Genomic DNA, 11,415 nt, shown 5'->3' with positions numbered 1-11,415 from the left:
TCTAAAACTTCTGGCTTTCTACTCACATGTCAATAAGTAAAACAAAATAGCCTATATTTTGTCTAGTGTGATCCCTAGTTGGAGATTCAGATCCATAACTTTATCATTTTTTAAAGTAAAATTGTTTCACAACCATATCTAGATCATTCTATTTCTAATAAAATATTTGATCACTCCTGACAATTCTGAAAGGTCTATGAAACTTTGCTTTTTACCTGTGTTTGAACCTGTAGAAATCATTTATTTAAACTTTGTCCTTATTTTCCTTTGCTAAAGTAATAAGGAACAACTTATCTTTGTTTTTTTAATGGGTAGTCTTTTGTTCGTTGACTGGAAGATGATTATGAATTCAATTGACTGTTTAGTTTATTTAATGTTGGTGATTTATAAAATATTGTGTATAAAATGCATAATTAAAAGATATATACAAGAAAGATGTCCAAAGACAAATCTCCATAACTAAAATAGAAGACCTGGCTATAACTTTGAGGGTATAAATCCAATAAAAGGCAATGTGCTCCAAAGTGGCTATATTCATGCATGAAGTGGTTAATGAAATACGCTATTTCTAGTACAAATAATTGCCTTTGTTTCCATCATCTTGACTGGTGCATCATAGCAGGCTACAGAATAGTGTACGTTTTATCCTGAACTACAATCAGGCAGTTCATAAAACTAATGGAAATGAAGATTTTGCTGTTTGAAGTGGTCAAATTTCCATTTTCAAACACATCACAGCTTATAACCACTGATGGCATTTGGGTTTGCTTTTGAGTTTTAGGATAATAGCATATTATAAAGAAAATCTACCAATTTTTTTCAGTTGAACTATGAGAGAAAAAGGCCCATTATCTGCCTGGAAGAAAAGCAAACGCACATGGTGTTTTTAAATGCAACATATATATTTGTTTGTAGCTATGTGCTATTTGCAAATTTAAGATCATTAGTCCTGCTTAAGAGACCAGAGAATTTGTACAAGCAGATAAAACTCTTTCTTCTCTTACTTTTAAATCTATTTTAGAAATAAAATAATTTTTAAAAAAGCAGTGGGAGAGAGCACTTTTTCTTCCTATTTCAGTGATCTGTGATCCATAAAATCTAAGTGGTTATTTAGAACAATCCAACCTGAATGGATATGTGTTGTTACATATCTTTGCCTTTCTAATAGTTTTCCTTCTGAATATTCCTTCCACCTATCTTCCTCTGTATGTAATTGAAAACCCCAAAGGCTTTCTACTTCAACTCAAATCCCACTTCTCCTTGGAGTACTTCACCTCCTAAGCCTCCTAACCCAGTGATCTCATTTATTCAACAAATACTTTGGAAGAGCCAGCTTAAAGATCATCCTCCATAACCTCTACTCAAGTTAGGAAAAATTTGCTACAAGATTCCTAACATATTTAACTGTTGGTTAAATCCTTTCAACTATGGGGAGCTCATTTCTTTGTGAAGCACCAATTCCTAAAACATCTTCCCCCTAGGTAAGCTAAAATCTACCTGCCTGTAATCTTTATGTATAGGTCTCTGTTCTGCTTCTTAAGAACAGACTGAAGTAATTAAATCCCTCTTTCAAGTAATGGTCCTTCAAAAAGTTGACAAAAGGTGTCGCGTTTCACTCCTGCATTAGCTCCAAGTCAAAATAGAAGACCTGTCTTACATGCCCAATTTCTTCCACCAATCTCCACTAGGTACACATTCTAGTTACCCCATAATTTTGATCTTCTTCCACGTACATTTCAGGTAAGTGATATTCCTTTTTAAAATATCACTCTAATAATGGCTCTGTATTTTGATATTAGTAGTGTTTCTATACGTGATCTTATACACTTACCAAGACATCAAACTACATTCAAAATGTGTGAATTTTTAGGAAATATAAATGATACCCTAGTAAAAAACAAAAATACTGTAGCAAAGATACTCACCTAAATGAAACACGGTACCTCAGAAGTTGTCTAATCAGAAAATAATGCACCGAAGCTCCCAACTCTCTGTTTCTGGACACCATTTTTCTTTTTAAAATTTTCAGCCACAATCATACTGGTAAATATGCAGTCAAGAAAAATTGCAAAGATCTTCTACCATTTGTGGAAAATTATACACAATTAATTTTATAGGCCAAACATAATTCTAAACATACATTCCTGATTTATTTCTTTTTAACTTCTATGTATCTTCAATGTTCATTCATTCACTCAGCACACATTTATGGAACCTATATTATAAGCCAAGGTAAACAAAAGACTTATGTACCCTGCCCTCTTATAGCTTACAGCCACTTGCAGGGAAATAGCGTGAAACAAAAGCAAGAGAACAAGCAAAATAATTACCATTTGTATTAATGTAATGGGGGATGGGTGCTGAGATAAAGAATAACTTGAGAAGATGGGTAGACAAACCCAATTTAAACTGAAAATTTAAGGAAGATAACATAAAGGAATTCACATTTAATTTACAACTTTAAGGTTATGTTACAAGAAGCAATGAGGGGAAGATGTAGAAAAATCATAATGTAGGCCAGGAAAACAGAGCTTAGCTTGTTTGAGGAAAAAACTGACGGCCAGAACTGTAAGGGTAACATGGAAGACATGAGCAAGAAATACAGGAGGAGAGTTAGACTGCACTAAATCATGTAGGCTATCATAAAGGAATGGATAGTTTTTTCCTATATGCTTTAAGAAGCCATTATCAGATTTTCAGTAGAAGAATGATATCATCCAAATGTAAATTTTACAAAAATCACATCACCTGCTGTGTACATAATAGATTGGATGTTGACAAGAGGAGAAATGAAAACACATCAATACAAATATAGGACAGGGTTAGGCCTGGACCACAATACTTGAGACCTCCTCTTAGATCAAGATGTGTCATCACCTTTTAAATAGGATTATTAAGCCTAAGTTCTCAAAAGTGTAATGCACACACTTTTTGGGTATGCAAAATGATCCTTTGAGATAAGAAAACAATAATATGAAATTTCTATTTATATTACTTTTATCCCTTAAAATATTCTGAGACATTTTTTGCCTACTTCATAATATACATATTGTACTACCTTCATCCTTATATGTATTACATATAAGCACATGTATAATAAGGGAGATGCTTTAAAAGTTATGTTGATATAAATTTAACCAGCTGATACTACATTTAAACTATCATCCAGTGTGTGTGTGTATCTCTTGTCCATAAGTCTGTGTCATACATATTTGCTTGAGCCTTACTCTCTCAAACAATATGGCTATAATGGCTTTAGATCACTACACATTTCTGTTAGTAGTAACAATTCTAGGTTCCACTCTGTTTTGTATTTAAATTCTTTAGGAAGGAAAGAAATGATTACAAAAGTTTAAGCATTGCTGAAAAGTGAATGGTCATATAGTCATCTTTAAAATGACAGAAATATTGAACAATTTTTAAATTATTAGCCACAATTAAAAGCATAATACAATTTATAATTACCCCCAAAGCCCCACAATTAACAAAAAAACTTATGTGTAAACCTACAAAATAAATATCGTATCTATATGCTGCAAATTATATAATGCTGATGAAAGAAAGATCTTAGTAAATGTAGAGATATGCCATGAGCATAGGTTGGAATACTCAACATACTAAAAGTGTCAGTTCTACCTAAATTGATCTGTAGGTTTACGGCATGCAGGTCTTATTAAAATTCTAGCAAGATTCTAGCCAGTAGAGTGAATCACTCTACCAGATATAAGGGCCTACTAGATAGCTAATAATCAATATTATGTGGTATTGACAGAGGGGTAGAAACACAGATCAATGGAACAGAATAAACAGCCTAGAAACAGACTAATATAAATACGCTAAACTGATTTTAATAAAGGGGCAAAAGCTATCCAATGGAGAAAATAAACCTTTTCAACAAATGGGGCTGGAACAACTGTATATCGATAGTCAAAAAAATGAAACCCAACTTAAATCTCACATTTTATATGAAAATTAACTCATAATGGGTTACAGATTTAAAACTTTAGAAAAAGTTAAGAAAAAATTACTTCCAGAAAAAAACAGGATAAAAATCTTTGGGATCTAGGCCAGGCAAAAATTTTTAGAATGACAACAAAAGCATAAATTATAAGAGAAAACAAACTGGACGTTATCAAAATTAAAATCTTTGATCTATAAAAGCTCATGTGAAGATGAAAAGACAGACTAGAGACTGGGAGAAAAAACATGCAAACCACATAACAGACCAAAAAAAAAAAAAAAGAAAAAAATCAGTATGTGAAATATATAAAAATTCTCAAAACTGAAGAATTTTTAAAAATTAATTACAAATTAGGAAAAATATATGAAAAGATATATGCCTGAAAGAATAAACAAACATAAAATAAGCAAATGAAAAGACGCTCAACATAATTAGCCTCAGAAAAATGAAAATCATCAATCACAATCAATATTACTGTAAATCTATTAGAATAGTTAGGGGAAAAAATAGTGACACCACCAAATGGTGGTGAGAATTTGAAGAAACTGAACCATTTAAACATTGGTGGTGAGAATGCAAAATGGTCCAGTTGTTCTTTTTTGGTTTTTTGTTTGTTTGTTTTAGACAGTGTCTCATTCTGTTGAGTGCAAGCTAGAGTGAAGTGGCACAATCATGGCTCACTGCAGCCTCAACTTCCTGGGCTCAAGAGATCCTCCTGCCTCAGCCTCTGGAGTAGCTGGGAATACAAGCATGTGCCACCATGCCCAGCCTAGCACAGCCATTGTTGAAAACAGTTGGGCCAGGTGCAATGGCTCATGTCTTTAATCCCAGCACTTTGGGAGGCTGAGGCGGGCAGATCGCCTGAGGTCAGGAGTTCGAGACCAGCCTGGCCAACATGGTGAAACTCCATCTCTAATAAAAATACAAAATTAGCTGGGCGTGGTGGCAGGCGCCTGTAATCCCAGCTACTTGGGAGGCTGAGCCAGGAGAATCACTTGAACCCTGGAGGCAGAGGTAGCGGTGAGCGGAGATCACACCACTGCACTCCAGCCTGGGTGACCGAGTGAGACTCCGTCTCAAAAAAAAAAAAAAAAAAAAGTTAGTCAATTTCTTATAAAACTCAACATGCAATTACCATATGACTCAACCATTCAACATTCGTGTATTTGTCTCAAATAAATGAAAACCTATGTTCACACAAAAATCTGTACACAAATGTTCACAGCAGTTTATTTGTAACAGCTAAAAAATGAAAAACCCCAGACATCCTTTCTTGAGTGAATGGTTAAACAAACTGCAGTACATCTATACAATGGAAGTCTACTTAGGAATAAAAAGAAACAAACTGTTGATACACACAACTTAGATACATGTCCAGGAATTAGGCTGAGTGAAAAGTGTCAATCTCTAAACATTAAATATTTTATAATTTCATGTATGCAGTCATCCTTCAGTATCCGCAGGAGATTGGTTCCAAGATCCCCAGGGATACCAAAATCCACACATGCTCAAATCCCATATATAAAATGGAATAGTATTTGCATATAACCTACACACATCCGCTTGTATATATTAAACTATTTCTAGATTACTTATGTTATAAATGCAAATATTTCTTAATCTGTATTTTAAAATTTGTATTTTTTATTATTGTATTGTATTGTATTTTTCTGAATATTTTTGATCCATGGTTGGCTAAATTTGTGGATGTGGAACTCATAGAGAGAGCCAAATGTATAACAGGTTCAAAATGACAAAATTGTAAAAATAGCAAAAGGATGGGGAAGGAAGTTGGTGTGGCAACAAGAGAGATACTTTTCATGTTGGAGATATTCTGTATCTTTATCAATGTCAATATTTTGGTTATGATCTGATACTGTTACACTAATGTTGTAAGCTGTAAGCACTGGGGGAAATTAGTATAAGGAATGTGTGATCCCTCTCTATTATTTCTTCCAATTGTGTGTGAATCTATAATTTTCTCAAATTAAAAAGTTGAAGAAAATATAAGAATATAAGATTCAATTAATGTATAATTAGTGTTATCTTTTTAAAATAGAGCATTCACCCCAATCTTTAAAATATATTAGTTATATGGGAATTTCTAAAGAAAAGGTTGGCAATCAAAATATTTAAATATACGTGTGTGTGTGTGAGTGTCTGTGTGTGTGTGTGCATGTATATACATGTAAAAATATATTTTGGCAGGGGAGCTGGGCATCAATAAAGCCCATTTTCAGGCCTTCCATAAGGTTCATTAAAGCTTATTTTCCTATATGGGAAATGTGACAGAATGGAAAATATTCTGCCCAGAACTTATCAAAATTTCTTCCAATAGTTAAAATGTTAAGAAAGGTATAATACTAATTTTTAATCCAGAATTTCAAATCAAATATTTTAAATTAACAAAATAATTATCTTTAATACCATACATACTTCCTAATAGAGTTAATATAAGTAGCACTCTTGCTTATATGTATTCTCCTCTACATGGAATTTTAAAGGTGATTGAATCTTCCTGCCCATCTTGTATACTAATGAATAATTCATAAAAGTTTAGTCATTTCAATGAATTCAGAAGCAGAAATGAGGCTCATGAGCCATGCACATATACGTATTTAGAACTGCTGTTTAGCACAATAATCATAACATAAATAATATACATAGAAAAAATAACTTGAAAGAAATTCTTACCATGTGGTTAGTGGTAATGTTAGGATGAGGAGGGCATATATATGGCACTCCTTCGTGTATCACAGCAGACATTATCAATCAATTACAGGTACTGTGGCCAAAGAATCTTTCTCAACCCTCTGTGCTAGAGTCATTACAAACATGTTAACTTTAGCAATCAAATTAAAATATTTTCCATTCCTTTGTGAGAAACTGTGTTGTGGAACTGTTTTTCAAATTTTCTATAGTCTGTTACTTTGTGTGTGTGTGACAAAGTCTTCCTCTGTTGCCTAGGCTGGAGTGCAGTGGAGTGATCTTGGCTCCGTGGAACCTTTGCCTCCAAGGTTCAAGTGATTCTCCTGCCTCAGGCTCCCAAGTAGCTGGGATTACAGGTGGGCACCACCACACTTGGCTAATTATATTCTATTACATTTTTTATAAATAATGTGATTACATATTAAATAACTTAAAATTTTAAGCTGGCATCAAAACTATCCAAAAGAAATATATTTCTTATCCCAAGAAGACTTGTTTAATGGGACATTTTTACTATCAAAATTAAGAGAATAAAATACTTGAACTTTTTATGAGAGAATAATTCCAAATGTTAGGGAGGTGTCAGAATTGTTTCATGAACCAAAAATGTGACAAAGATTTGTATGTTCAGAGATAGAAATCAAGTCTTTTTCTTTTTTTAGAACTTTTAATTTTTAATTTACAAATAAAAATTGTATATATTTATGGTGTATATAATATTTTGATATATGTCTGCACCGTGGAATGACCAAATCAAGCTAATTAACATATTCACTACCTCACATACTTAGTTTTATTCTAGTGAAAATATTTGAAATCTACTGTCTCTTAGCAATTTTCAAGTATACAATGCATTGTTATCAACTATAATCACCATACTGTGCAATACATCTCCTGAGCTTGCTCTTCTGAACAGAGGCTATGTGTCCTTTTACCAACATCTCTTCAATCTCCTATTTCCTCTTGCCCCTGGTAACCACCATTCCACTCTCTGCTTCTGTAAATTTGACTTTTTTAGATCCCACATATAAGTAAGATCATGCAGTATTTGTCATTATGCAGTGAGAATTAGCTGTCCATTGATTGGCACTTTGTGTAATTTATTAATAAACATTTACCAGGTGACACTGAATTCATTAGTTCTTAAGGAACAAAATAAAGTTAAATATAAAAATGAGGCTATTTTGGAGAAGGATATGAATAAGAAAAAGCATCATGTGGTGAATTATCTTATCCCTCTACTCTTTCTTCCAGCCAGTACCTCTTGACCCTGACAGAACTTAAAACCTCGATTAGCACCCTTGAGGAGTGAGGCCACTATTTGGTGGCAAAAAATGAAAAGGAGACTGCCATGGCCCTCCCCACCACAAGCTCCCATGCTTGTTAGCATGATAAAATAGAGGTTGGAAAAAGATATAATATTAAATGAAGTTGAATATTTTGATAAATTTTGGGGACTGGACCTTTTCAATGTAGTGAATTGAGCTTAGAAAAATGACAGAGAACATTTTTGTGTGCTTCAATATGAGAGGAAGTCATGAGGTCTGATGGAAGCGTCATCAAGAATCAAGGTGAGGATTATCCTCTCAAATGATTTAAAAGACCAGTGAGACAACTAAATAAAATTGATGTTGTGACATTCTGCTTATTCAATATGCTAAAGACCCAAGTATTTGCTAGTAAGACTATATAGAATTTAAATGTACATTATAAAATGTACAAAGCTGGTTCCCCACTAAAACTGACCTTCCAAATAGTCCATAGCTGTTGAACAGCTAACAGGAGTCAAGCACCTATCTCAATGCTGTGATTGTATATGTGTCCCTGTTAAGCCCAAGGACACACAGGTGGTACGGAAGCATCAAATCCTGCATTTCACCCAAGCAATCTGAATCAAGCAACTATGCTTGAAACATTCAACTGTGTCTTCTAAAACTCTAAAATCTCAAATTTTAAGGAAAGGATACATTTCAATTTTGAGACACCTTATTTTAGTAGTGTAATATTATTAGGCTTCCTATCTGACCATTGTATTCATTATCCTAATTAAAAATAAATATTATTTTTCAGTACACATGCATGTGGAAAAAGAAGTTCATTTCATTGAGGCCACAGGACAGACACAAGCAATTAAGTAAACAATTAACAAGAGTAAACACCATTTGGGTTGGGGTTTTGTGGAAAAAAGTGTTAAAATCTCATATTAATCAACTTTGAGACTTCTAGACATGAGAGTACCTTTTCTTAATGGATACAAGAAAAGGCTTCAGGTATAAATAACAGATTTCAAGGAGTTCAAATGAGATTCACTAACACCAGCTCTTGTAAGCTTTAATAATATGCTGGTCAGAATTATTTAATGATACCTAAAGCAGTATCATTAGGGTCCTGGAGACACTTGTGTCTTGAACCCAAAGTTGGATGAACAGAAATCTGTTATTAATTTCCTTACTTATTTAGAATGTGTGAAAACTGATAGCTGAATAAAGTATTTAACAACTAAATTCCTTTTTTTTAAAAAAAAAGACTCAATGTGAATTACAAACAGGAAAGAAAGAAAAAATGTTCAAAAGGTTACAAAAATTGATGTATGTAAAAATGTCCATCTAAAAATGACACAACCTCAAAAAGTTGCTTTTTTTTTTTTAACAAGTATGTTCCAAAAGAATATGGCCACATTTCAGAGAGACATTTCTTCTCCCAACACCATGACAAGTGTTGATATCACTAAAAGGATTCTGAAAATGAATTCAAAGCAACATCATTTTTTTTTAATGTTGGAGAAAGCAAAATGACTGGTATGGTATGTCTTGTAAAGACCTTAGTTTTTATAGACTCAACTCAGTTCTCTTAATACTCAGAAAAGAGCTATTTGGACTGTTACGTGGATCTTTCTCACAAACTTTTTTTAAGCACTCAAATTCACACACAGATGCACTTAGACACACACACAAACTTTTATATTTTTTAAAGTGAGCAAGTGAATTTATTCACGGTTTCACATGTCTTTTTTCCTCACAGTATATTTTGATCTCTTCTAAATAATATGAAAACAATTATTTGTAGCTAATGCTCTTATAAAGAGAGTTAGTAGAATTTTCTACAAGTACTGTCTAAGCCCAGGGTGATTTTTCCAAATGGTCTGTAAATTCTCTGTAAATTAAGCACTGGCATTTCACTTCCCTTCTGCTAATCACGTCAAGCTACCTAATTCCTAACTGTAAAATCAAATGTCTTACTGACTTTCCCCTAGCTGAGTCTTCTGGACTATCCGCTCATATTAAGGATTCAATGACTATGCTTTAAATGAACCCGTTTCACTAGCAGGTGCCTGCTGGTTTCTAGGTTTTAAACAGTACCATTACTATCATTTATAAGGATAACATCACATTAAGAATGTATGAATAATTTAAAATTGAGTAGCATTCAGTTTCACAGTCTGTCTGGCACGAAGGTTTGAAAGTGCAAGGTCTTTATTTTATTACAAAACACTGGCTGTCTGGGTAAAAGGAGATGAAAAGTTACTAATTTCAGGCTTTACTTCAAACCCTTTAATCTTGCAAATAAGTGCTTTCGGTGAGGACTTTGTTATCTCCTAAAGCCTAGCCAGAATTGTTCATGCTCTTTGTCTTTTCCCAAGGTCTTTACCTTATCCTAGGTGAGCCAAATGAGACAAAAGGGAATCCACTGAAGGAAGTGATTATTTAATAGAGCTTTTCTTTCTAAACCCGAACTTGTGCTGTTGGCAAACATTATGAAACACGATCATTTCATTGCCATAAATAATGCTTTATAATTAAAATTCCATTCTGTGGTTGGGAACAGTGTGATAAACTGTTTGCGAATTGGTAATTCTATTTATTAAAAACAGAGGCATTAATTTTGACACATTGAATTATAACACAGACAAACAGATCTTGTGTTTTAATTAAATGCTCTATTTGATGAGCTTTTTTACTCTAAGATTTAATACCAGATCCTTCAATTCGTATGGTATAGAGCAGGGGACAATCTCAGCAGGGAATATAGAAAAAAGCTCTGCTGGGATTCAATAAGCACAGAGCAGAGCTCCTTGGACCGCTCCCTAAAGCATCCCTTCTTTGTGTCAGGCCCAGTACCATTAGCTGGTTTGTTAAAGCCTCTCCAAGCTCTTTTTTTCTTCCAAGGCTCCAGCAAGGCTTCCAGTCCGGTAATGCATTCCTTATTTTCTAATCATGAAGCGGGACTGAATATTTTTAAAATAAATAAATAACAACCAAACTGCTTTGAGCTTTCTTTCACATTAAGCTACATTTAATATTCATTTCACATTTTTTTCTATTAATTAAAAGTAAACCGTGTATTGTATGGTACATTATCCCTCTAACAGCCCCATGTGGAGATCATGAAGTGGAAGACTAATGGTGTAGACTTTAGCATTTAGTTTTAACCAGAATAATTTACATATCTGTGAGAAGAGTCCAAGGCATGTGTAAATAAGCAGAACTCTGAGCTATCAAGACCCTTGCTCAGTTTACTATGGACTGCCGAGCTATAGGCTGTGTATTTATTCCATCAGTCAGGTAATTTAATGAGACTTACACAGCACCTATTCCTGTGGAAGAGACAAAAGTTATTATTAAGGAGAGGCATGTGGCAGTAAGAAAAATGTGTTTGCTTGTTGTATTTTATTCTATTACCCCAAGTAGCAAAGGTGATCCTGTTCAATGTTCATTAAAGTTTACCTTTATAATTTATCAAAGGGG

Source organism: Hylobates moloch, unplaced genomic scaffold, assembly GCF_009828535.3.
Source record: "Hylobates moloch isolate HMO894 unplaced genomic scaffold, HMol_V3 SCAFFOLD_1, whole genome shotgun sequence".
Taxonomy (NCBI): domain Eukaryota; kingdom Metazoa; phylum Chordata; class Mammalia; order Primates; family Hylobatidae; genus Hylobates; species Hylobates moloch.
Note: the sequence above shows the minus strand (reverse complement) of the source record.